Source organism: Rissa tridactyla, chromosome 2 (genome assembly GCF_028500815.1).
Source record: "Rissa tridactyla isolate bRisTri1 chromosome 2, bRisTri1.patW.cur.20221130, whole genome shotgun sequence".
Taxonomy (NCBI): Eukaryota; Metazoa; Chordata; class Aves; order Charadriiformes; family Laridae; genus Rissa; species Rissa tridactyla.
In genome coordinates, this window is record NC_071467.1 from 3,082,942 (window position 1) to 3,107,916 (window position 24,975).

The window sequence follows — 24,975 nt, forward strand, 5'->3', positions numbered from 1 at the left end:
AAACATTGGCAACGAGCTTGACTTTTTTTTGCAAGATTTTTTGAATGCCAGGTCACAAGGAGAGGCAATGGGACTGGGGCACTGTAAAAATGTTACTCAGTGTTCAGAGCTTAATTTCACTGTATTTTCACCTTTCCTCTCCCGAAGATTTCTTGCATGCTGTAGCATTTCCTAAAAAAAGCAGGTTTCCTAATTTTGAGAATCTAAACATGACAAAAACATTCCAGTTGTGCTTTTCTTAAAACCTGCTGAAATCCAAACTTATTTTTTAGCAATCTGTTACACATAATAGAGTAAAACACCAAAGCAGCCATGCCATAAAATTTTAGGTATTTTATCTGTGCTGCATCTCTCCCCGCTACAGATCTATGATAATTTCTTCGAAGTAATTTAGAAACATTTGAAAATTCCATCCAAAGTTGAAAAAAATCCATGCTGTAGACTTATAATTTTCTTATTCCTTCTTGGTATAACTTTCCCTGTGGTGATTACATTTATTATGGGCATAGAAAGGACAATCTCAAACATGAAATATGTGCTTTGTATGCTAAAAGGGCTAATTTCTCAAAGCTGAGAAAAATTTTGAGAGAAATTGACATAAGTGTAGACAGGAAATTGTGAATGAAAATTGAGAGTCTTTTAGGAATAATTTATTAGATGGCCAAAAGCCAAGCATCCGCAATCAAGGCAGAGGATAACTTTGACTAAAAAGCCATTAAAATTTTCTGACAAAGTGAAAACATCAAGTAGAAATATCTATATATAGGCAAGTTATCTTTGTGTCTGTGTGCATGTATTATATCTAATTGCTTCCTTACTTCTTCCGTGTATACATGCTTTTTTTTTCATGCAGATGAAAAAGTATGCATTTATGTATTTTTCATAGAATCACAGTATGGTTTGGGTTGGAAGGGACCTTTAAAGATCATCTAGTCCAACCCCATGACATGAGTAGGGACAGCTTCCACTAGACCAGGTTGCTCAATCTGACCTTGAACACTTCCAGTGATGGGACATCCACAACTTCCCTAGGCAGCCTGGTCCAGTGCCTCACCAGCTTCATCATAAAAAATGTCTTATGTCCAAGCTAAATCTACTCTCTTGCAGTTTAAAACCATTACCCCTTTGTCCTGTCACTATAGGCCTTGGTAAGAAGTCTCTCACTGTCTTTCTTAGAAGCTCCCTTTAAATACTGGAAGGCCATTATAAGGTCCCCCTGAAGCCTTCTCTTCTCCAGGCAGAACAACCCCAACTCTCTCAGCTTGTCCTCATAGCAGAGGTGTTTTAGCCCTCTGACCCTTTTTCTGGCCTCCTCTGGACTCGCTCCAACAGGTCCATGTCTCTCCTGAGGCCCCAGAGCTGAACATAGACTGCAGGTGGGGTCTCATGAGGGTGGAGAAAAGGGGCAGAATCACCTCTCTCCACCTGCTGGCCACGCTTCTTTGGATGCAGCCTGAGTTACAATTGGCTTTCTGGGCTGTGAGCACACATTGTTCATAACCTAGCCTGTATTGATAGCAGGGATTGCTCTGACCCAGTGCAGGACCTTGCCACTTGGCCTTTTTATCTACTCTTTTTTAAAATGACTTTACTTGGCCTGTATTTATTTATAAATCCCAGATCACAGAGGGCAAACAGAAAAAGACAATTAAAGTTTTCAGAAAAAATAAATAAGGTGGGGAAATCCCAAGCTGGCAGAAATTAAAGGTTATGGAAGGAAGATCTTTAAATATACCAGAATAAGAACAAAGTCGGGAATGCAAAATGCCAACAATTTAACCGTCTCCAACTAAAGGCATTAGAGAAGAAGGATAAGCATTGAATAAACATTTCTGTTCTGTAACAGGAGATCTCAACACTTGTTGGGATTTTCAGCCTTGGTAACATTTTCATACACCTTGGAGCCCCAGAGACATTTCAGAAGGCTCAGTAAGGGTTATGGCTACTCTCACACCCTAAAAGTGCAAACTTAAAATCATAGACTGCTTAACCTGACATCAATCCCAATACAACATTGAAATATTGCTGTTAATTGGTAAAGAAGAAGACAGGCATATAACTAGTGTCAGTCAACACAGTTTTGTGGAAAAGAAGCAATGCAAAAAAATTCAGTCTGATTTCATTCTTTCAGGGTGTTTGCTAAAAGTTATTTGGGAGGCAATAGAGACAACTTTAAGAAATTTGGCTTAGTGATCACAGGATCAGAGTTACTGAAGTTGGAAAGGACCCCTTGAGATCATTTAGTCTAACTGCCCTCTCAAGCAGGGTCAGCTAGAGCAGACTGCCCTGGACCATGTCCCATCAGGTTTTTTATATCTCTATGGATGAAGACTCAAGTCATGGATGACATTAAAAACAAGACTCAAACAGTATCATTACTGTGTTAAATGGATTATAAGACCACTGACTGACAGCAGAAAAATATTTATTTTCACCGGCAGTCTGAAAATAAATATAAAATTAATTAGGATCAAATTTGAAGACAACAGTAAGTTGGGAAATAGTGACGGGTGATGAGGCTGAAGCAGTCCTATAGGGCAGCCTGGACCTTTCAGTCAGCTGTGGCCATTCCAGTAATATGCAGCTGCATCCAACCAAATGCCAAGAACAAGGAGCATGGTCTGTGTTTACAGAGCAAAAAGTGGTTTTCTAGCTCACAGGGGATGCGAGCAGGGTTTGGGGAGCTGAATGGCATTTAGCCACGACCTCCCAACACACTGTGGTGGCAAGAGCGGCCTTTGGCTGGATGACCAAGGGAGAAGTGAGTGGGAGAGAAAAGCAATTCTGTATTTACAGATAGAGTTGGTCAAGCTCATACTGCTGAATTTGCGTCATTTTGTTGTCCATCCTTTTCAAAAGGTCACTGGAGGTTCTGGAAAATACTGCACTATAAGTTAAGATGTAGAGAAAGATTTCTTATTAAATAAGACATAAAGAGGTCATGCTGTTTATCAAAAAAGTGCGGTGCCTAGGTAATGGCATAGATGTACCTGCATCAGGAAAATTGTGGGTGCTCAAGTTTGTTTGATGTAGCAGAGAAAGGCAAAACAAATACCAAAAGCAGAAAGCCGAAGGCAGAGAAATCCAAATTAGAGGAAAGGCACACATTATTAATGGTGATTAATCACTGAAACAAACTATTCAGGGAAGAAGCTGAATCTCACCTCCTGATGTTTTCAGAGCAAACGTGTTTGCTTTTTCAGGCAGGATGCTTTCAATAAACATATGCTATTGGTCTTGCTACAGGAGGAATCAGCAAAATTTAAGAAATAGCTCAAAAAATGTGACCTAATGACCTCTGTTCTCTTATCCTTTCTTCTAAGGCTTGCATGAATCTATGAATCTTTACCTAATTAGCTATATTCAGTCATTACAGAGATAATGAGAACACGCTAGGTACATCAGAATCAAGATACATTTGCATAAGACACCTCCAAACATGTACAACAGTCTTCCAGACAAAAATTGGTTATTAATAGATGAGCGGAGGGGAAAACAAAACTACTTTTTCTATGTCCCAGTAATTTTTATTCCCATTTTGTCTCAAGGAGTTTGTCGTGACCTGGACACCTTTGATCTGAAATGGTGTATGTTTCCACACCTGTCATTCTGCTTGCAAACCTTTTAAAAAATTGATATTCATTGAAGTGTGAGTTAGATCTCCTCGTCTTACTGTTTATTGCAGATATCGAATGCAATGCTTGATTTATTTTTCAGTCTGAGTGCTCAACATTTCTTAGAAACATCACCTTGAAGATGTCCCAGATGGTCACCCAAAGGTAGTGGATACGTCCAGATGACTAAGTGAAGAGGGTCATATATAGGTATTTTTGATAGCAGCACAAATATTAAGGACTGTCATATAATATCTGTGCATGAGTTGGTTTATGTTAACATGATCTCAGAGAAAATTATATAAAGCCAAAAATTATAGCATTATTATTATTATGACATTATTAAATAATGCCAAAATTAGCATTTTAAGACTTTTTCTTCCCTTAACTAGCTAATTCTCCACCCAGAACACTGCCTTGTAACAATATATAATGCTAAGGCTGGCAGGCTGGGAACAGAATGATTCTGGAGGTCGGAGCATTAATTAAGAGCAACTGGATTCTGATTTATTCTATTTCCATTCATCAACACAGCTTAAGTGCTAGCTTTCTGATCTGGTTTCTGCTGTTTACCTCAATTTCTTTGGCTTGTTAGTAGAGCATCCAGGATTCCTAAGCAGTCTCCCACCTAAATACTACCCAGCCCTTGAACGGGTTCTTTTCCAGGAACAGATGAAAGCAGCACAGTCATTCCAAAATGGGCATAGGCCAAAACATTCAATGTTCACAGCCAACTGCTCATGATCTGTCTACAAACCAAGAGTTATTGGCAGGCAGCGTATGGCAAATATGTTGCTCTTCAGAAAACTGTGATCTCTTTGCGGGACACTTTTAAGTAGATAAACGGACCAAATGGTTTGTTATGAATTATATACACTATTTCTGTATGTCACCAGATGTGTTTCAGTGTAAAATCACAGGTCTGTAAAGATTAGTTAGCAAGCCGGAAATGAGGAGAGCTTGGACAGGCATTTTCAGCTAGCTGGTTTTTAAACCTTGCCAAACTAAATCAAATTATGCCCAGATATCAAACTGTGCCTAATAAACACTAGTGCTGATAATGAGCACCTGTATTTTGCACTGGTATATCTCTGTGTTGCCACAAAGATTCATTGGGAAGAGAAATTATTGTGAGCGAGCATAACACTGACTATTGCAATTGCTCTAGTAACTGCTGGCCATCTTAAAGCCATTGATAGCAAGTTAGATGAGGAAGAGAGTGGCCGCTGCGCTAAATACAGATCTGGGCTCCTATCACCCCTTGCCTTGCTCAGAGGGTATCTTCACTCCTGTTTGTAGACTTCAGGATGAAGTCCCCAAAAGATTTCCACCCTCTCGTCTACTGTCAGTTTGACATCATCACAGTAAGTTTTGGCAAATTTCTTCTAGCTTTATGCCCTGCATTTTATTTTAGACCAAATTTTAGCCCTTCACTCTTGAATTCAGTGAAGTATCTTCCAATTTAGGAATATGGACGGACAGTCACCACATAGGCCGTAAGTTCCTGTCAGCCTCTTCATATAGTTGTATCTCTATAGCAAAACAAGAGTTCAGAAATGACTTAGCTTAGAGAGATATAAGTTAAAGCAAAAGCTTGCATACCAGATCCGGAAAGAGGATGTCTTCAATTAGAAAAATTTTCATGAAAAGCACAGAGGCCAAAAGAAACTTCAAAGTAATTAGAAAACTGGAATTATAGAATCATAGAATAGTTTAAGTTGGAAGGGACCTTTAGAAGTCATCTAGTCCAACCACTCTGCAATGAGCAGGGACATCTTCAACTAGATTAGGTTGCTCAGAGACTTGTCCAACCTGGCCTTGAATGGAAAAGAGGGATCTGTCCATCCAATAGCCCAGAAAGTTATGCTGAACTGTTAGGGCTCCCCAAAACAGCAGCAATATGTTGCCAAGAAGATCTCCCACCATTTCAGTCAGTATCTCAACAACAAACACTTCTGGTCCTTACTTGGATGGAGATGCACAGTGTTGTTGGAAAGGACTGTGCTCCCACCAATGGTGGAGGACCACCAGTCCCAGGCCTTGGCAGTTCGATGAGGGGAGCACTGGGGAACTCAATCCCTGCAAAACCAACTGTACAGAACACAAGAATATTAAAAAAAACAAACAAAAAAAAACCCCAAACAAACAACCAACAAACATTCATTCTCTCTCATGCCATACTTTCTGCTGGAATAGCAGGTTGATTGATGCTGGGGTGTTCACCCAGGCTGGAAGGTGAACTTTGTCTTCATGCTTACATAGCCTGATTTTAATTTAAGGTTTCTCTTTCTCCCTTGTGGGTTCCTCTCCCTGCCCTGCTTTGTGAGTTCACTGGTTTTTATGAGTTATGCTAATCAGTCTGCTGCATCTGTGCTAATTTATCATCTGCGCTGCAGCGGATGGATGAAGCCGGACGGCTGTGCTCCTCACTCAGTACGCTATAGCCTCCAGCAATCTGGAGGAAGAGGGTGGTGGGTTGGGCTAGACCTGCTGGGCAAAGGTGAGGAGGGACGACTTGGCAGAATAGAAAGGGCAAAGGGATGCCCATTTCTTTCCGTCATCTTGGAAGTAGATCTCCTCTCTCCATGCAACTTTTCCTCAAGACACAACAATCCTCCTGAAGTCCAATTTGAAGATGGGGTGCTGGGGAGCTTCTGAGAGCAGCATCAGTGTCAATAAGCTGTCAGGAACTAGCCTTATTCATCATGGTTATTGGGTAGCTGCCAAGGACCCTACAGTAATTTGGTTGAGTTTCTTCTCTGCTAAATGAGTTTACAGTGATGAATAGTGTTTTCTGGGTAATTTAATAATATTAATGGGTTCTCATTAGGTTGGCATTCATTTACATTCTTGAAGGTGTATCCCCTGCTGGCAGTCTTCGGAAAGACTGGGGTGGACAGGAAAACCAATATCCTAATTCATTCACATCCCTAAATACTTCCAATAAGGTAAAGGTTTTAAACCACTTTATTGGTCGGTTTATTTAATTTACATTGCTCTTTGCGTACTGTGATTTTATTTCCTACACAGGCAGTAAACCCAATATTGTTTAGTCGAAAGTGCCCTCAAGAAAGACGATATTAGTTAGAAATAGATATCAAAAATGGCCAGAAATATTATTATTATTATAGAAGAATCAGATGATAGAAATGCAATAATTCATTCAAAATAAATCCGTCTTCTACCAGAGCACAACTTATCTGTATGAGATAAGCAGCACTGATAGCACTGGTAGCTGTCATCTCAGGTTGGCAGAAAAAAGGTATTCATACTGTTTGTTTTGATCTCTCTGAATGAGATCCTCTTTTTTATTTTCATTAAATTACATATCACCCTGCATGAAACTCTCTCTCTCTCTTTGTTGCTTACAGGACACATGAAGGTACAAATCATCATATGTCATCATCAATAGGAATAACAGTATCAGGGCAAAGAATCATTCAAAAAGTGAAGGTGCTACCATGAGCCGGGATGCTTTGGAAGATCCATAGTGGCAAACTGAAGGCGAAATTTAAGTTGAAAATTATTTTCAAAAAGAAAGACCTCAAAATGTATTTCTGTCCTTCATATTCTCACCGGCCTCTTAGGTGAAGGTAGCCAGATCATAACATTGAGTGCAACTTAATTTTCTGGGCAAATGAGAATCTTTTGCAGAATTTTCCTTTGGAGAATAGTGCAGAACATACTAGCTTTCATCCATGTACTCCCTGATAATCTCCTTATTTAACTTCCAAATTTTCCAGGTCACATAATTTCTCGATACCTTTAAAAAAAACACCTTACTCCTAGAAGCTCATACTACAGACAATTGGAAAATTCCTGATTTTACAAGGAAACTCTTATTTTCAGTAAATACTTATTTCCCTTTTTGAAAAAAAATCTTAATAAAAATTTAAATTTTGACTTTTTCATCTTTTTAAATTATTTTTTTGTTTCATGGTGCTGAATATAATTCTGTATGGGGAAGACTTAAGCAAGCTATTTCCATGTTGGAATGTTAAAAAAAAAAAAAGTGTAGATGAAATAAGGGCTATTTTTAAGAAAATACGTTATTCAATAAAAATACTGCCATGTTTTTTATCACAATTTTCAAACAGAATTCTTTTTACGCCAGCTGTAGTTTACCTCTAACACCAGAATAAAATCCCTATCATGCTAAAAACCTCCACATCCTCAGAGCTCATATTTCATGCCATTTTTTGCACCAGAAGAGTGAATAATTCAGCAGATTGGAGTAATGAATCATTTTCTCATCCCAAGGTGGCTGCTGCTCACGATGATTAATACTGATTTATTTATTACTCATGACAGTCTCAACCAGGTCAGGGCCTCACTATGTGACATACTGTATGGGATACACTGAATAAACAGTTCCTGCCCCAAAGAGCTTGCAGTGGAAGTTTTAGTTCTTTGGGTCCTCGCCAGTGGATAACTCCCTTTAGTGAGCAACCAGCCTTCACCCACACCAACCATGGAGAAGACAGTAGAATAGAATAGAATAGAATAGAATAGAATAGAATAGAATAGAATAGAATAGAATAGCATAGCATAGCATAGCATAGAATAGAATAGATAAATGGTGATGGGTGGAGGGGAGAAGATAATCTTGTTGCATACACACCTTGCCAGTTTATCCTACCTTTGATAAACACTGGATACTTATTTTTTCTCAGAAGACACTTGTTTTTTTCAGCAGCCTCACCTCATGTCTCCTGATAAAAACTGGATGATGAGATGTTTTTTGCAAAGAAAGATCCCGGAAAGAGGAATTTGTAGGCTTCCTGACAGTGTTTTTAGGAGTTGCAGTTACATTATTCAGCTACCCATGCCTGCATGTGTTTAGGCTTTTTGACAGGCTGAAGTCCCCGGCCAACACTGAACACAGAGCTGAAACACAGGCTATATGCAATCGCATTTCTCTGCAGTTACTAATCCTTTTAAAGAAAGACCAATATATTTTCAATATACAAGCCCACTGATGCACACAAATAGCACTGATTGCATTGTGGTCTCATGGCAAAGATACCAGTTTGAACCCAGAAAGAGAAGTGAGCACTGGACAACTGTGAGACAATCAGAACCACCTTCTAAAAATGGTATGCTGGACTGCACTTCCAACAGTGTCCTGTCTAGGAATAGCAAGAGAAAAAGGAAAAAAAAAAACCAAACAAAAAATATAAGAAAAAATGGTTTATTTGGTTCTAAGTGGAAAGTATGGCTTAGGAGCTTAAATATTCTCAAAATCACTGAAGCAGCCTATTATTATTATTTATTATTATTATTATTATTTATTATTCATCATTATTATTATTATTATTATTTACCACCATTACTATGGATTAAAATTATGAATGAAATTAAGTATTATTATCTTTTTTCTCCAAGCAGAGATTACATAGGCCATAGTCAAACAAAAAGGATAAAGATATAAAAAAAAAGTAACCCTGTCTTTGTCACCTGCTCTGTTTGGCCCATGACTGCACTGATCTCCCTGGCATCCCTCCAGCCCGGCCAGACACTCTTTCCACACCAGAACAGGGGAGGGACGGGCTGTCTGGCGTCTTTTAGAGAAGTGCTGATTTACTTCTCATCCTGCAGTTGCACGCAGCTGTATCTCTTCACTCATCCAGTCTCATCCATGACACCTGTCAGAACCGTACTGAGTGGTGTGTGATACTGTTTTACCCAGGGTTTCATCCTCTTGCCTTCTTTGACATTGTCAAAGTCATCTTTGGTGGGGGGGAAGAAAAAACTCACCTAAATTCAAGTTATCAGAGTTTACCCACATTCTCCTTCTCATCCCTGTCACTCCATAGCAAAAAAAAGTGGGATTTCTTTTCAGGAATCCTTTGCAATTTTGTCCCTGAAGGAGAGAATTTTCTTAAGGAAGCCTGACTCACGCGTGCTCAGCTCACATGTATGTGAAGCAGTAACTGCAGACTGGGATCAAGTCTCATCTTTAAAATTAGGATGGTTTAGCTATGGAATGAAGTCCTCTTGTCTTTGGGTGACGCCCCTGGAAAGGCATCACCCTAGAGGAGAAAGAAAATTTTATAATTTAAGAGTATCTGTCCAAAAATATTCAGGAACTGTAACTACAGGGCTACACCAGTGATGCATTGATACCATTAGAGTGTATCTCCTCCACTGTTTCCTGCTCAAACAAGCATCATTCATCATGTTGTCCTACACTATGGAGGGACAATTCAGCACCACAAATGCCTCTAGTCACTGATTACAATAACATGGATGTTATTTCCCAGAGAAAGTAATTTCAGACCCCATTTTCTGCTGGAAAGCCCAAATAGTAGTTGTGTCAATTTATCCTGGTCAATAATTTCTCCCTAAAAAACAAATGCTGTTCCAAGCTCATGTTCACACTCTGCACCAGGTGTGTGCCGTATCTTTAGGGAATGAATAGATCTGGGACTGCCTATTTGTTGTTCTTTATCTCATCTGTCTCCTTTCTGCACTATTTCGTTAAGATCTTCTCTGTTTTTAAGATTTTGTTTCTTCCCAGTTTCTAGATTCTAATTTTTTTTCTGATTTTTTTTTTGTGTGTGTGTGGTCCCTAGACCCCTTTTTACCACTTTTCTCCAAAAAAACCTCATCTAAAGGCACACATTCAACCACCATCTTTATGCAAGGGCATCACAAAAATACTCCTCTTTGTCAGCTACATTCCAAATGGATATCTCATCCTTTCTCTTTGACATAGACCCATAAATGTCTCATTGTCTGCTCAGATTAAGCTAATTTTTAATTTTTCTCCCTCTCTGGTATGCGTCAGCTGAAAACTCCAAACACCAGCAAACCGACACGATATTTTCTATTGTCTTCTTCCTTCACATCTGTGGCAAACACCATTTTCTCAGCTGTCATACAGACTCTGAATGTCTTTCAGCTTCAGACTAGATGTGCGTGTGATCCACCCATCCGAGGTGTGCCTTGGTCTTGCAGATTCACCTGGAATAATAACTGTACAGTCTCACCTTCTTGGGTCCTGCTGCTAAACCAGTGGGCGAAGGTCTCTCACATCTTCCCCAGGGCATTTATCTGCATTTCCATCACATAAAACATTGAGAAAGTCACTTTCTCAGGCTATTTTAACAGATCTCTATTGATTCCACCAGTTCCCCTTCCCTGTACATAAAATGTATTGTGTGGTATGTTAAACAGTGTCCTGCTCCTCACCTCCCCAATCTTCTGCTATCACCTCTTTGGCAAGGTGAAAACCTGCTTCCTCATGGATGAGATTCCTCCCTACTCAGTAGCCTTGTGCCCCTCCCTGGTCTGAGCATCAGCTTGAGAGCCCAGGAGTTCCTGAGTCCTCACATGTAGGGCAGGATTCGTCTTACCCATCTTGTGAATCCTATCATATAACCATCTACAGCAGAGCTCATTGCTTAGAGGTTCCCCATACTGTCAGTGGGGGAAAAAAAAAAAAAAGATACTCCAGGGCCCAACTGACCCACTTTATTTCGAAACATCTATTCATAACGACAAGAGGTATTGTACCCAGCCCTACAACGCTCCACTGACTATATTGACTGTATCTCCCCCAGTTATAGTGGAGCTGAGGGCAACTCTTTTCTGTGAAGACATCACACGTAGGTGAAACCTGCTTATTATATATTACCAAGTGTAAAAGGAATTTGTTGCTGTCAAGTGCACAACTTTTTTTTTTTTTTTTTTTTTTTTTTCCCAGGGTGAGGTGAAAGCATTTAGCTTCCTTGCAGGAAGAAGCCACTGGCAAGGTGTAAGCTCTGAATACCAATCCAGAAATAACACTTGAAGAACTGACTGCTTCCTTGGGAATAAAAGTGCAGACAGAAAATTTATGTGCATTCAGCCCGGGTCTTTTATTCAGCATCCACAACAATTTCCACACAGGACATTTTGGGTTAATTAGGTCAGCTCAGATTAGTCACAGCTCTCTTAACGAATGTTTTAAAATAGGTTTCTCTTCTTAGAGCCGTATGGAATTAGTAAGAGTCTAGTCAAAATACATGCACATAACAGCCTTTTCTGGGCTAGGGCTTTGCAAAGTTTATTTAGAGAAAAGCCATTAAAAAAGCCAAGTTCTAGTTCAGCTCCCCCTGAGCATGAGGAAATAAATAGTGCCCCTGTAGCGCTAAAATGTGTCTCTGGAAGTAAACAAAATAAGGGATACTTGCCCGCTCTGCCCTTTGATTTCAGACCTCCAGACCAGACTGATGGCTGGTTGCCCATACACTCAATAAAATGTGTCCATTATTACAGTCTGTAAAATAGAGCACTAAGGTCATACTGCCCTACAGAAAATACTCAGAGGGGGAAAAAAAGGTCTTTTTTTGTGTTTTTTTTTGTTTGTTTTTTTTTTTTTTTTTATCTGCGTGCTCTTTCATGTCGCCCATGCCAGCATAGATCCTCTATCCCTTGTCTCCAGCCTTCACACTCACCACTGCAACTCAGCCACAGACTGAACTGATGAAAAAGTTTTTGTGTGATATTATAGGTCCATATCTAGATGTGATCCTTGTGTGTGTCCCAGTGCCATCGCCCACAAATCTGGGGATCCAGCTAACACAAAACCCTTTAGAAACATCTAGATATTTGCAGGAGACCCACTGGCAACTGTGTTCATAATGAGGTACTGACACAGTTAGGAGCAATGGAATAGCCTTCAAACCTGGCTACTACCAAGCCAATGCCATGAAAGACTCTCAATGACAATGGTCCTTCTGCTCTTTTAGTTGATCTTGAAGGTATTTCGGTATGGCCAGGAGTTTATCATGTGTGCATTAGGGCTGGGTAAGGTTGTTGCCCCCATGGTCACGCTCTCTCTGGTTGGATATGATAGTGGTCATGCCAGCTGTAGCTTTTGGGCTGTGGTGAATCTGCAGAGAAAGCTGGCCAGAGCACTGTCACGCTTTGTTGCACTCTGCCTCATCCCCACAAACAGGCAATAACTGGTGGTCAAGGCCATTTCAAGTGAAAGTGCTGTGTCTCTAAGCAAAGAACATCTTGTGTATGTACTGGAGGATAAAGAGAGAAGGAATGGGGCTAGAAGTGCTAATGTGAAGCCTGGGACATGGTCTGACCTCTTACCCATTTCTGCTCCTTCTCACCCTTTGGGTAGCCCATGCCTCTAATTCTTCTTCTTGTCTTGCTAGGGATCCCCCCAAAAAGTCCCTTCATATCTAGCTTTCACTGAGATAGGTGACCCAGAAACTGTCCCACCAGTGCTTTGCCATTATCCCTCAGCATTGGCCTAACAAGGTTGTTCCCATCTCATTCTTGCTGCCTTTAGGATGGAACCAGGACATGGTGGCTATTAGCACATTGTGAGGCAGCAGATGAGGAGGTCTAGCTGTCCATCAAACCATCACCTCCCCTGGGGTCTGCCAGCCCACCAACAGTGGTACAAAATCAGTCTATGGAAGAATATCCCTCAACCTGAGAAGGAATCACTAATCTTGGCCTCACTGTAAGTCTCTCTCAGATTTTTCACTCCACACACGTGCTGGTTGCAATCTTGCCAAGGCATACCTTAATATGTATGGGTGGTTACAAGTTGTCTTTCAGCAACTATAATTCTGTGCATATTTTTTTTTTCCAAATGGAGGGGAAAAGATAAGTATCCGTCTCCTAATTGCAGCCTGGCTTACAACCTCATCTGGTGGGGATGCTGCATGGAGGCGAATAAAAAACGTGATAGATTTTTTTGCCTTTTCTGTGAAGATTTGAAGTGACTCACCATGAACAAACTCAGGCTCAGTATTGCCCATGAACAAGAGACTCCTGGGACAGTGAGGGAGCAAAGCAAACAGGAGTGATCGCAAATGCAGGTGTTCCCTGCTGCATGGGTGAGACCAGTGGATGAACTCCTGTGCACAATGGCACAGGCAAATAAATCCCCAAGCCTTATTTCTGCTGGGGCTCTCTCCCAGCATAGAGTAGAAGCACTGGGAGTAATCACTTTGGAAGATGACGTTCTGGGATTGCAAAGCTGCAACCCTCAAGAACACCTACAATGAACACTACAAACCCCCATCCATCCCGTGTCCATCTGAAGGCAACTTATCAAACCCCACATGCTTCTGAATCCTGGCAGACAGGTAAGCGTAGTCCCTCTCCCAGAGCATTCAAACATGACACAGAAGAGCAGGTAGTCTACCAAGAAGCACCTAACCCTCCAAATGGGTGTGATGGAGCCAGTAGAAGAGTGAATGTCCTTCCATCTGCAGTCCTAAGACGTATGAAACAGCCCAAGGGCAAAAAATTGCTTTTAAAATAACCTTTTCAGCTTGATTCATTGCAGCAGGGAGTGGGGCCATCTGTCTGGAAGTGACACTCCTCCTGAATCCACTACACACTTTGGGAGTCATTTTCACAGGAGGGAGACAAAGAGTTCCTTCGTGCCTGCCTTATACAATTGTTACAGGTGTGTTCAGCAGAGTAAAATAACATCAAATAAAATTAGAAAGCAACATGAATAAATAAAATACACAGAGACAACATGATAAGAACTGATGTTCCAAAAATGTGCAGCATAGTTTATGCAGTGCTAAAAATGATAATCACTGCTATTGTGAACTGAAGTGGTTCCTTGAGTTCTGTTTTGTCTACCTTTGTTCTGTCTACCTTGTTTAACAGTGGTTACTCCTGTCTTACTCCTGGCAACGGTGCACAGTCCACAATGCCACCAAAAAACAACTTGGGAGGGAGTCAAGGGGAGCAGGAGGTGGAAAGAAAAGAGGGACCTCTCCTGCATGTGTCAGGGGCAGGGATGTACTGGAGCCTTCTAGCACTTTCTGGCAAATAGAGACCTTTTAGCTTCTGGAATTAATTTCTTCCTTTCTCACTGGATCATGCACTGACATGAAATTTTACAGGTTGAGTGCAAGGCTAGGTAAAAACAGACAAGATTTTATGGTTCAGCAGCCTGTGCTAATTCCTGAGTGACAGGCACACCAACCGTCCAGGAAAGGTCTTTTCAACCAGACCCCCACCTGAGTGCTGCAAAGCCCACCCGAAGTTGCTAAAGGGGTTAGGTGCTGGATGCAGGCGAGTTACACAAGCATTGTTCCAGCTCCTGCCATGAACCTAACGCCTTCCACCCCGTTTCAAACCTTGTATTCTCAGACATGGCAGGGTGCACTGCCACCACTAAGTGACAGCTTTGGGAGACCTCAAGAAACCGGCTGGAAAGAGAATCACATAATTACAGAATCACAGAATGGTTCAGGTTAGAAAGGACCTTAAAGATCACCTAGTTCCAATCCCCCTGCCATGGGCAGGGACACCTCCCACCAGACCAGGCAGCTCAAAGCCTCATCCAGCCTGGCCTTGAACACTTCCAGGGATGGGGCATTGACAACTTCCCTGGGCAACCTGTTCCAGTGCCTCACCACCCTCACAGTAAAGAATTTCTTCCTGATATCCAATCTAAATCTCCCCTCTTTCAGTTTGAGGCCGTTAGCCCATGACCTATCATTACACTCCCTGATAAATAGTCCCTCCCCACCCTTCCTGTAGCCCCTTTAGGTACTGGAAGCCTGCTATAAGTTCTCCCTGAAGCCTTCTCTTCTCCAGGCTGAACAACCCCAACTCTATCAGCCTGTCCTCACAGGAGAGGTGCTCCAGCCCTCTGATCATCTTTGTGGCCCTCTGCTGGACCTGTTCCAACAGGTCCATGTCCTTCTTGTGTTGAGGACTCCAGAGCTGGACGCAGTACTCCAGGTGGGGTCTCACCAGAGCAGAGTAGAGGGGCAGAGTCACCTCCCTCGACTGCCGGTCATGCTTCTTTTGATGCAGCCCAGGATGCAGTTGGCTTTCTGGGCTGCAAGTGCACATTGCCGGATCATGTTGAGCTTCTCGTCCACCAGCACCCCCAAGTCCTTCTCCTCAGGGCTGCTCACAAGCCATTTTTAAGGTGTGTATTTTTAGCATGCCATATCTGGAAACTCAGCTCTGGGATTTACTACTAGAAAGGCAAAGGAAGCGTGGGAGTGGGGAGAGGGAAAAGCTGTTCCTGTCCTGGTGAGAAAGGAACAGCCACCAAATAATCACCTTTTGGGTACCTGAGACCTGAGCCTGTGCCCCAGCTTTAGCATCTTCCCTCCTTCTCCCATCAGCAGAAATGAGGGAAGGGCTAAATTAATCTTCAGGGTTGTTGAACAAAGAAATGGAAGTTTTAGGGAGGGAGCTGCAGTCCCCTTAGATTGCCTCACAATCTCATTCTGACTTTTCCACTCAGACTTCCGCAAAGGGCAGTACGTGTTTCACGTACCAAATGAGTCTTTCTGGCCCTCACTGTGGTTGCCATCACCATTATATATAAAGGGAGTTTTCAGGACAGAGTAGGAATGCCACCCTGTCAAGGACCCTCCAGCAACATTTGGATGGTTTGTGGCCTAGAGCTGATGTGATTTGAAGGTCTGGAGGGCCTTCACAAAAGGGGTGTGTCAGTCACCACCAAGAGAACAGCGAGAAGAGTTTAAGCATGGGAGAAGTGGGAGTGGCAGGAGTCTAGAGAAGGGATGAATGTCTTGCCTGATGTGCAATTAGTGCACAGAAGAAAACGTATTAATTTATTTGAATGCAGAAATGGCCACGGAGCACCAGGTTGATGAGCAGTCCTCAGGCACAACAGAGTTATCGCTGGTGCATCAGTGAGAGCCACAGACTAGCAAAGAGGGGCCTTTAAGACATGACTCAGAAACACTTGTCTTCACCAGCAATACCTCCCAGTAAACTTCCTGAAGTTCTGCACTTTCCTGGAAATGCTTTTAGAGGGCCATAAATCATTGCTCCCCTGCAGACTTATTCTTCCCCCTGGGGTGAAATAGGCAGCAGCGTGTGGTCCCCCCTTGGGATATCCATCAGATGCTCTGAAGTCTCAGCTGGGAGATGAAAGATAGGGAGAATCCAATAAGAAAAGTCTTGATGCCAATCTCGTAAAACCTTCGAGCCTGTTGTAAACTCAAAGAATCTCTTGAAACACTCACAGCCAGAAGGTATTTGGTGGTGATTCACGGGTAGTGGTACGGCGAGAAAAACAGTTGCCTGGGGAGGGATAAAACCAGTGATGGAGGCAAGGCATGAGGACTGATGGGGACAGCAGTATCAGGCAAATTGGCCATGGGAGACACTTGGGAAGCAAGTCTTCAACTAATAGAGACTACTACAACCCCTCCCCTAAAACGAAGCTGTTTCTTGACCTTGAGAAAAACACCTGTCAGGGCCCCCCATCTTCCACTCTGTCTCTACTTCTCCTTGGTTACTAACCACCCATAGAGAGTTTGAGAAGTCCTCTGAATACCTGAAGCTCAGGCAGAGAATTTCAGAGCTTTGCATGTGAAAAAAAAAAGTGACAGGAGGGGTGTGAAACCGAGCAACACATGCTACTTCACTGGCTGAGACTTGATGTGCCTTGGATTCAGGAGCGGTCCTGATTAATACTCATCCCGCATTTATGAAATTAAATTAGGCTGCTTAAAATTAAAAATACATATTTATTTTAACCAGCCTGGGTATTCTGAATGAACTGAAAAGGAAAGAGGATGGAATATTACAAATGAGACAATTAAGGAAAGCGAGCAGGAGAAATTGTGTAAATTACAGTCCTGGGATGAAACAGTGTTTTGATGTAAGGGAGGGGAGCTGGCAAGGAGTTCCGTCACCAGAGATGGAAAGTGTTGGGGAGGCATGGTGGTAAAGGAGTTAAAGAAGAAACAAAAAAAAAAACTCAGAAAATCCACTAGTATTGATTTAAGGAGGTAATCAAGGGGAAAGAGTCTCAAACGGACAGGATGGACTGGTAACAGTAACACATGAACGTCGTGAGGTTCAGGGCCTCACACAGCCCTTTCAGCTGCAGAATTACACTTCTGGGAGAGCCTGGGTCCAACCCTGGTACCTCCTGGCTTGGCTGAGTTCCCAGCACCTGCCAGGTGTGATGAAGCTCCTGTGTGTGAAACAGGATTAGATCAGACCTGAAAGCTCCTCCCTTGGACAATGCTCAGGATGGAACCATAAGCCAATGAAAAGAGCAGCAATCAAGGTGTTTTTTTGCAGTTGGAAGCATGGATCACAGAACGCCATCACAGCAAAAAACCTGTACAAGAAAATACTCCTAGGAAGGATGCAGCTTTTCCAAAGAACTCATTGACTTTTCTATGTGGCATTTGGGATTGTTTGCCTTTCCCCAGCAGAATCACAGAATCTTCATGGTTGGAAAGGACCCTTAAGATCATCATTGAGTCCAACCAAACAACCGACAATCTCTGCCACTAGAGCATGCCCTGGAGTGCCACATCTAGACGTTTCTTAAATACCTCTAGGGATGGTGACTCAACCACCTCCCTGGGCAGGCTGTTCCAGTGCCTGACCACTCTTTCAGTAAAGTCATTCTTCCTAATATCTAATCTAAACCTCCCCTGCCACAGCTTCAGACCATTTCCTCTGGTCCTGTCATTATTCACCTGGGAGAAGAGGCCAGCCCCCACCTCTCTCCAACCTCCTTTCAGGGAGTTGTAGAGGGCAATGAGGTCTCCCCTCAGCCTCCTCTTCTCCAAGCTAAACATGCCCAGCTCCCTCAGCCTCTCCTCATATGCCCTGGTCTCCAGACCCCTCACCAGCCTGGTAGCTCTCCTCTGGACACGCTCCAGCACTTCAATGTCCCTCTTGTACAGAGGGGCCCAGAACTGAACACAGCACTCGAGGTGAGGCCTCACCAGTGCCGAGTACAGAGGCACCATCACTTCCCTGCTCCTGCTGGCCACGCTATTCCTGATACAAGCCAGAATGCTGTTGGCCTTCTTGGCCACCTGGGCACACTGCTGGCTCATGTTAAGCTGGCCGTCCACCAGCACCCCCAGGTCCTTTTCTGCCGGGCAGCTTTCCAGCCACTCTTCCCCAAGCCTGTAGCATTGCTTGGGGTTGTTGTGACCAAAGTGCAGGACCCGTCACTTGGCCTTATTAAACCTCATGCAGTTGGCCTTGGCCCATCGATCCAGCCTGTCCAGGTCCCTCTGGAGAGCCTTCCTACCCTCAAGCAGATCAACACTCCCTCCTAGTTTGGTGTCATCTGCATACTTACTGAGGGTGCACTCAATCCCCTCATCCAGATCATTGATAAAGATATTAAAGAAAACTGGCCCCAAAACTGAGCCCTGAGGGACATCACTGGTGACTGGCCGCCAAGAGGATTTCACCCCATTAATCACAACTCTCTGGGCACGGCCATCCAGCCAGTTTTTAACCCAGCGAAGAGTACACTTGTCTATGCCATGATTCGCCAGCTTCTCGAGGAGAATGCTGTGGGGGACGGTGTCAAAGGCCTTCCCAAAGTCCAGATAGACAACGTCCACAGCCTTCCCCACATCCAGAAGGCGGGTCACGTGGTCATAGAAAGAGATCAGGTTGGTTAAGCAGGACCTCCCCTTCCTAAACCCCTGCTGGCTGGCCCTGATCCCTTGGCTGCCCTGCCCTTGCCGTGAGAGCTCACTCAAGATGATCCTCCCCATGATCTTTCCTGGTACCGATGTGAGGCTGACAGGCCTGTAGTTCCCCGGATCCTCCTTCTGACCCTTCTTGTAGATGGGCGTCACATTAGCCACCCTCCAGTCATCTGGCACCTGTCCTGTTGACCAGGATTGTTGATAAATGATGGAGAGGCTTGGTGAGCTCTCCCGCCAGCTCCCTGAGTACTCTTGGGTGAATCCCATCTGGCCCCATAGACTTATGTGCATCTAGGTGCAGAAGCAGATCATCGACTACTTCCTCCTGGATTATGGGTGGGCTGTTCCGCTCTCCAGCAGGAGAAGACAAAGCTGGCCACGGACAGTATTCGCAGCTTGCCGGAGACTAAAGATGCTCAGCACATTGAAGAATCTGGCTCCAGACATGTGAACTGCTCCTGAATACAAAGCAAACTGGCTTTTCTCTTGAATATACTGAAAATGATTCCCTTGGTTTACTACAAGGAAGAAAACACCAGGGTGTTCTTGCAAGAATGGAGGCATATAAACATAGCTTGACATATTCCCTTAAAAACATACCCTTGCTGCACAAAGAGCTCTCAAGTACACCAGTTTTACTGCTGTGAAGTAGGTCCTAGTCACCGTGGGGTGCAGGTCCCTATAATGAGGGGGAAGAGGGCATGGTGGAGCCTAGATCAGGCAGCCTAGCTCAGCTGGAGCCCACAGAGAAGGGAAGAGTCTCTGCACTTTTTTGCCCACTTAAAACTCAAATCTGCCCACCTACCACTGCTATTTGACTGTATGTGTGTGGTTGTGCAATTTCTATGCATGCTTAAAATATATGGTTTACATTCACTTCTTGAATAATCCAGCATAGTTATATTTTGGTCACAACCAAATCAAATCTCCTTGGGATTAGTTTTTCAAAGGGAAAAATAATTACCATGAAGAGGCCTGGGCTGTCATTGGAGGAAACTTAGAGACGTCTGAGTAAGGCATGAGCTGAATTAAAGGAGTATATAGGCCTTCCATACAGATTTGTATTTCGTCCACCTGACAAGCAGATATTTTCACCTTTCACAAAGTCCCATTGTAGCTGCTAGATCCTAAAGTCACATTTTCCACTGTACCAAACTTTCCCTTTTTAATGATGTATCAGGAAAACAAAAGCCTCAGGACGCCTGGCTTCTAGTTCTGTATCGCTCACAAACTGCACGACTTGGCACATATCAGTTTTTCCAAAGTTCAAACTAGAATGAAGGAACTCAACTCACCAGTATATGAGCATCGTGAATCAGTTTCTGTGAGGGTGACAAATCAACAAACAGTCAGTCAGTGTCTTCTTTGGTAAAGTCCTGACTATTTCAAAGAGCATCCTATTTCCCAAATATGGGAGAAGCAACGAAGGGGTAGGTCCTTCCCTCCTGATAGCCAAAGTTGGGTCCTCAGGGAGTTTTGTTGTTCCCAGCACTGTCTGCTTATTCCTGTCCTGGGACATATTCATTCTGCCACTCTTCCTTCCTCCCTGGGTTTTCCCTTTCCATTTTTCTCACCCTTCCAAATATGTGATATCAGATTTGCAAGTAGTCTTACAGCAACCCTTTTCAGGCCTTCTATACTTGTTGGTTTACAAGCGTTTTGGTTTGGGGATTTTTTCTTTTTTTTTGTTCTTGTTTTTTTTTTTTTTTTTTTTTTTTACCCTGTGGATCAGTGACTTGGGAAGTAGATTCTATTACCTCTAGCTGTGTTATAGATGAAGGAGCACCTAAGTGCTCCTTCCATTTCTCTTGACAGATGGGTTGTTTGCAGACCTCTGAGATCAAAGATCTACTTATCATTGAACATCAGTTCTGTTGAACACGACATTCACTTTCTTTCAGAGCTTCCTGCAAAACCCAGTTTAGCTATCTATCTACTGCAGAAATACATATATATATATATAAGTACTATATAAATGCAAAGTGGTATTATTAAGGGAGAAGAGAATTGCCATATCGATCTAAATAATATGCTGTTAACTTTCGAAGAGCAAGCACACTTTCTGCTAACAGGTTTTTCTAATTCTAGAGGAAAAATAACAAGGCTGGAGGCTGGAAGACATTTACCAGCAAATATGAAAATGGGTTTGTTTGTTCTTGTTCTTTGTTCCTTTAAACTCTCTGTGCTTTCTCTCTCATGCCTCTTTTACAAAGCTGAAAAAGCACTTTCACCCTACAGCAAGCTCTAAAAGCAATTTCACATGGCCAGCAGAGCTGAAGGAGGGAGGAAAGGGGAAACAGATTGACTTTTCTATACAGGGAAATGGAACAAGCCATGGAGAGACCTGTGAGACAGGGAGGCAACATGAACCAAGAGTGCAGCTGCAGGTCTGCATCTCCTAGAGCCTGGCTTTCCCTCCCTTTAACTGATTTGTGCTGATAAATATTCGTTTGGATATTTGGATATCTTTCTGGGTCACATACTTCATGGTGAGGGAATCATACTTTGTGCAACAAAACATGGGAGCCTAGATGGTTTTCTGCCCATACCTCATGCCAATAGAAGGTAGAGATCCTCCATGCTGCTCTGTTTATCAACCAAAAGCCACACAAGAAACCACACGAGGCTTAAAATTCATCATGGTTATGTGGTCAAGCAACTGAGTGGTGGTAGTGTTTTCTTCTGGCTTAACCATAGGTCTGCATAGAACCATAGAACAGTTTGGGTTGGAAGGGATCATTAAAGGCCATCTAGTCCAAACCCCCTGCCATGGGCAGTGACATGTTCAACTAGATCAGGTTACACAGAGCCCCGTCCAACCTGACCTTGAATATTTCCAGGGATGGGTCATCCACCACCTCTCTGGGCAACGTGGGCAAGTGTCTCATCACCCTCAGCATAAAAAAATTTCTTCCTTCTCTCTAGTCTAAATGTCCCCTCTTTTAGTTTAAAACCATTATCCCTTGTCCTGTTGCAAAAGACCGTGGTAAAAAGTTTGTCCCCATCTTTCCTGTAGGCTCCCTTTAAACACTGAAAGGCTGCAGTAAGGTGTCCCCAGAGAATTCTCTTCTCCAGGCTGAACAACTCCAACTCTCTCAGCCTGCCCTCATAGCAGAGGTGTTCCAGCCCACTTCCAGCTGCATTGCAGCCTCCTATTTTGATATTAAATTTCCTCTCTTCAAAACCTGACCTGGTGTTGATTTAAAGGTTACAGAAGCATTTATTTTACTTTTTTTTTTTACTTTATTTTACTTTTTTCTTACTTCTACAACTCTCTCAGCCTGGCCTCATAGCATAGGTGCGCCAGCCCTCTGATCATCTTTGTGGCCCTCCGCTGGACCTGTTCCAACAGGTCCATGTCCTTCTTGGGTTAAGGACTCCAGAGCTGGATGTAGTACTCTAGGTGGGGTCAGAATCACCTCCCTTGACCTGCTGGACACTCTTCTTTTGATGCAGCCCAGGATGCAGTTGGCTTTCTGGGCTGCAGGTGCACGTTGCCTGCTCATGTTGAGCTTCTCATCCACCAGCACCCCCAAGTCCTTCTCGGGGCTGCTCTCAAGCCATTCTCCGCCCAACCCATATTTGTGCCTGGGATTGCCATGACCCAGGGGCAGGACCTTGCATTTGGCCTGGTTGAACTTCATGAGGTTCGCATAGTCCCACTTCTCAAGCCTGTCCAGGTCCCTCTGGATGGCATCTCTTCCCTCCAGTGTGTCAACCGTGCCACACAGCTTGGTGTTATCAGCAAACTTGATAAGGCTGCAAAAAAAGTATTTTCATTAATAGCTCAGATGCAAAAGTGTCTCTTGTATCTGTATAAAATCAGGCAAGATTAATTCCACCTTATGAGACCACCTGATGAAAGAGAAATTCTTCAAGCAGATACACAGGGATGGCAGTCGAAATGGCAAATGCCAGCATCAGGGACAAAAGCTGGTGGAAATCCCCAACCAGATGGAGGATAAGGAGAATCCTTCACAGGAGCCGTGAGAGGGATAGAAGCAACAGTCATGGAAATTAAAAGAGGACAAGAAGAGTCCATGATGAGTGAACAGTAAGGTGCAGTGCTGAGTCTTAGCTTTGGCTTGGGAAAGGCTGCTGTAGACTTCTGAAAAAGTAATTTCAGCACTTGGGGCAGGCGCTGGACTACAAAAAGCCTTGGGTGGAATTGCAGAGAGGAGCACCACACCTTGAAAACAAATGTTCAGGGAGGTTGGAGAGGAGTGGAAACAAATGAAGCACTTTTCCTTTTGGAAAAAAAAGAAAAAAATTAAGCTTTCCAATCTTTTATCATAAATACATAGCTAAGTAAATAAATAAATAAATAAATGTGGTCAGGTGCAGGTATCATCTTTCTATTGAGTGACTCACCTTTTGAAAATTACTAATATAATGGAAGTGTGTCAGAGTGTGGAAAAATGGATCAACTTGGACAAAGGACAAGGTAGAAATTTCCCCGCAAACATAAGCTGGATTTTTCAAATTTTATCAGCATCTCTTTGTTCAAACAGTCCCTAATGTGTATGTCATTGGTTATATTTTAAGTAGCTTTGGGAGCAGTCTTCAATAATGTTCTTGTCATTGAAGGCCCCGATCAGGAGTAAAAAGATGTGAATCCACTTATTGGCTGTGGCACCAATTCCCTCTCTAATATTAGCTTAAGATATTAAAACCTCTCTGCCTCAGTTTCCAATTGCTAAAACAGTGCTATATCCTTTGTCCTGCTTGTTCAGGCTAGGAATGCTCTGGGTTACTTCAGTATGTAGAGCAGTACAATCCTGATCTCATCTAGGGTCCAGGAAGCTCCATGTTATAAATAACAACCATAACCAATTTCCTGCAGTCTTACTAAAAATCTTTTTCTCCTTCTGCCTGTCTCCATATACATATGTATGAATATTAATCCTGCCAGAAGAAGATGGGGAAAAAAGGCAGAGAGAGGGGTAATAAAAATTCAGTACATCAAACTGACTTTTCTTGATTTACAACAGGTAATTATCATTCTTCACGCATGGCTGGTCTCCTGTTGTGAGAAAGCAGAGCAGGTGGAGCACTGCTTGTCCGATATCCTTCCCCCAACGATCGCCTCCACCTGCAAACTCCCCATGCATCTGCATGAGAGAGGCGTTGTCAAGACCAGACAGAAGGACGGGTGAGAAAGATCGATGGAGGTAGCTGAACAGAGGCAGCTGGAAAAGTTGGGTTTGCCCACACTTGGATAGGCTTGAAATCTTCCTTAGCATCCGCTTTCTTACTTAACTTGCCATGACAAGTTAAAATATCTTTTAACTGTGGGGGTAAAAAAAAAAAAAAAGCAGTAAAATTAAAGGTCATAAAAGAAGTGTGGAATGATAATTGGAATTATTCAGGTAATGGATTAAAACTATTACAAGTACCATGATCTAAATCTGAATGGTGGGGGAGGGGGGAATAAACTAATAGAACTTGGAATTGATTTTCAAAGAATACTAAAAATTATTACCAGTAAAATTTACAAGGGCTGTATATCACGCTCACTGCTGCCTTATTTGTAACAGAAATATCCAATTCCAAAATGAATTGGGCTGTGCTAAAACTAACTCTTGCTGATGGTGGCAAGTTGTTAATTAAATGACACTTTTGTGCTGTTCATTTTGAAAGTCTCTGGAAAGATAACCTGAAGTTCTCAGCTTCTGAAATGAGTGGGGAGAGGTGAGCAAGCACAGAGTTTTATAGACTCCAGGGGAAGAATTACCTTTAGGGATATGCTCACCAGGATAAGATTCTATCACACAGCCAACATCAAGCAGGGGTTAGATGCTTAGAAGGGAAATAAATGGAGGTACTAGGGATGGTATTCACAATTCAGAACCTCATGGTCTTTTCTCAGAGAAAGTTATGTCAGGAGAAGAGTTATTTTGTGAGCAGTTAACAGA